At 42.9% G+C, this 3,578-nt stretch overlaps 1 long non-coding RNA gene across 1 annotated transcript; it reads right to left on the bottom strand.

Annotated features, from left to right (window-relative positions):
* Window positions 1–488: 488 nt before the first annotated feature.
* On the bottom strand, window positions 489–1,627 carry LOC109732371 (uncharacterized). The gene is made up of 2 exons (XR_012182908.1): window positions 1,489–1,627; window positions 489–1,271 (listed from the first exon to the last, which is right to left on the bottom strand). It is a non-coding gene; the product is annotated as an uncharacterized lncRNA (long non-coding RNA).
* Between the last annotated feature and the right edge of the window lie 1,951 nt (window positions 1,628–3,578).

Raw genomic sequence — 3,578 nt, 5'->3', positions numbered from 1 at the left:
AGCAGCCTAGTTTAGTTGAGGACCGCGGCGCGACAAGAGGAAATGGAGATATGGAGGATGGAATGATGGTGCACGGTGGGCTCCTTCCTCCTTGGCTGGCTAGTGGAAGGCTATTCACATTTCAATTCAATTCAGCTTCAAGTACAACGTGATGTTTTGTTTATGGTATTTGCAAAGCTTTAATCATGGACACTCACAGATCCTTCCGTTCCTAAATATACAAGTCTTTTAAGAGATTTCACTAGGAAACTACATACGAAGCAAAATGAGTCAATCCATGTTCTAAAGTATGTCTATATTCATCCGTATGTAGTACCTCTTAAAAGACTTAAATTTGGGATCTCTTTTCTAACATACTATATTCTTTTGGCATATATTCCCCAAAAAGAGCGAATACCTCCATGCGACTGTACAGCAAAACACAGAATGGATGTTTCTCAAAAAAAAAAACTGAAAGTAATTGCAAGTTGTACCCTACTAGCACAGAATGAGAAAACACTACCCAAGATACATATAATTTAAAATCCATTAATAACACATCCAAACATAAAGGAGGGTCCAAGAAATACATCGCAGCATTTGATTCTAAACTGTTTGCCACGCCCCTAAGAAATACTCATCACAACAGCCTCGAGCTGGCTGATAAGTCTACTCATCAGTACTCATTAGAATCACGGAAACGAACCGGGGTCTCCAACACATCGGTGACCCGCTGGACCAGCCACGGGAGACGCACCTGAATCCAGGCAATGTTGCAATTATATTCGAGTACATGAACAGCAATATCCTTTAGCACTATGCTCAGCTCTTCGACTCGGGCTGAGACCAGATCCTCCTCGTCAAGCACTAAGCCCAAGGCTTCCTTAAAGCACTTACTCAGATGTAAGAGCTTAATTGCTGAGTTCTTCATGAGTAGGAGGGCTTCCAGGGCGCCCCGTTCCAGCTTGGCCTCCTGAACCATGAGCTGGGGTAACACATCATCCTCGAGCTTTTGGATTTCCAGCGACAAGCCTGCCACGACCGAGAGGGAATCCAGCTCCGGGCATGCCCAGGACCTCGACTCCATGATCAGCGGGCAGAGGAGTGCATACGACTCGCGCGCTATGCGCACCGACTCCAGAGAGACAAGATTCACCTGCATGTCATTGGAGTGGCCCAGCTCATCGGAGCGGGCCTGCAGGGCTTGGATTTGGGCATGGGAGTGGATTTTGTAGAGCATCTTTTCCTTTTGGCGGCGAAGAAGACTGCAGCAGAAGAGTTGCTGCTACCAGCTGGTACAGCACAAACAGAGGAGGATTTAATGTCAGGAAGAGACCATACAGCACCAAGCTTCTACTTAATTAGTTAGGACAGCGCCATCTCCAGAATTAATGCCTCACCATCAAAGGAAACAATAAACTAAACCCTAACTAATTAAATCCTATCCTAGTCGAGGTTCCTCATACGAATGAATACTCAAAGCCAGGCAGGAAAGGATACAAGACCAACCACAATCGGAACGAGCAACTCCGGCGGCGGAGGGAGACCACGCTGGCTGGATCCGAGACCTACGAACCAGCGCCGCGCCTACCAACCAATCGGAACGAACTCCAAGCTGATCGGGATGTACAAGCATGTGCTCACCTCGGGCGGGCGGGCGGGCGGGCGTAAGATCTGGAGAGGACGAGGCGTCGGGTGATGTGAGATTCGGTCGACAGGGGGTTGCGGGGAACGGCGGCGAGGCGATGGAGGGCGGGGGGGAGACGGAGGCGGGCGGCTTATATAGGAGGGAGGGCAAGAGGGGTTCGGGGGGTAAAAGCACAGAGCCCAATATGGCCCAGTTTGTACTGTGACTAAAAGACATATTTTAAGCTTGTGAAATAAAGACCAGACTTGGCTATGCTATGCAAAAAAAAAAAGCCATTAAAAAGGGGGAAATTGAGAACTAAAAAATCCCATCGATGCAAACCAGAGAATGACATTCGTCTTTCACAAAAAAGATTTTGCCATGGACAAGAAGATGCAATGGCACAGAAAAAAATGTCATGGCAAGTTGCTTTGTAAGTAAAAACCCCTTGAAAAAAGATGAAAGTGAAATTTTTCCATGTTACCATGTTGATATAGATAATTTAGCCATGGAAAATAAAGAGTCAAAATTACCAAGGCGGTTTAAGTAAATTTTCCAAGGCAGTATTGGTAAGCAAATTAATGTGAAAGTTCCATAGCAATAATAGTTAAATATTTTCCATGTAGATATAGGTAATTTAGGCATGAAAATTTGTAAAATTGCCATGGCAAATAAAAAGAGTAAGAAATGCCATGGCAATAGAAGTGAAAATTTGCCGTTATATTTAGCTAAAATTTGTCATGCCAATTGAGGATTGCGATGGCAAAAAATATATTTAAATTTAGGACCCGATATGGTGCTGACGATCGGTTTGGGAGTACCCCAGATCGAATGTTTCGTTCGGTATGGGAGGGGCAACGGTCGAACCCACTCGTTCGGAATGATAAAAGCCCTAGCCTGAACAGCTCCCCAGCCCCTAACAGCCCAAAAAGATGAATAAAAAGACTAGTAATAAAAAAAGAAAACACTCGGATATTTCTTTTCTTTTTGCTGTGGTAAAAAAGAAACAAATTTTTTGCTTTGTTAAGTAAAACTGCCATCAATTTTCAAACGCGGAAAATTGACATGGGTGAATATATTTTAACAACAACCCAAAAAAGGAAAAAGAAGTCATGGCAATTTCCATCATACAACACAAAATAATTTGCAAATGGCAAATTTATAGCACAAAATCTAATGGTAATTTTTCTTAAAATTACATGTAATGTATGAGAAAAATGTCGTGTGTGAAAACACAAAACGGTGAAAAAACAAAGAAAAAACATCATAACCAAAATCATATTAAAATGTGCATATATTTCACATGGCAATAAAAAGGTAAAATCTGCCATCTTAATAAAGGTCAAATAAATAGTAAATCTTGCCATGGCAATACAAGTTAAAAATTACCATGGGAATTTAGGTAAATTTTCCATCTTAATAAAGGTAAATTATCCATGGCAAATAAAAAGTAAAACTTGCCATGGCGATAAACGTTAAATATTGCCATGGGGATTTAGGTAAAATTGGCATGTTAATAATGGTCAATCTGACATTGGCAAATAATCGGGACGAGCTGATCGGGATGTACAAGTGCTCACCTCGGGCGGGTGTAAGATCTGGAGAGGACGAGGCGCCGGGTCCCATCCCGTCGGGTGATGTGAGATTGGGTCGACATGTTGCGGGGAACGGCGGCGAGGCGATGGAGTGCGGGGGAGAGACGGAGGCGGGCGGCTTTTATATTATAGGAGGGCAAGAGGGGTTCGGGGGTAAAAGCACAGAGCTAGGGCTGCCGTATCCGGCATCCACCTCGCATTCTCTGATTTTTACCAATTTATTAATAGTAGCAAAAATGCCCGTGCGTGGAAGTATTGTTTTTGGACATATAGTTTATTGCATGGTTACTTATACTTGTATCATGATATTTATTTATTTAACTAACACATCATGTTTTTCAATTTGTCTTCATATCACCCGTGAGATTTATATATAT

The sequence above is a fragment of the Aegilops tauschii genome, chromosome 4 (genome assembly GCF_002575655.3).
Source record: "Aegilops tauschii subsp. strangulata cultivar AL8/78 chromosome 4, Aet v6.0, whole genome shotgun sequence".
NCBI lineage: Eukaryota > Viridiplantae > Streptophyta > Magnoliopsida > Poales > Poaceae > Aegilops > Aegilops tauschii.
Note: the sequence above shows the minus strand (reverse complement) of the source record. Positions and strands in the feature narration are given on the sequence as shown.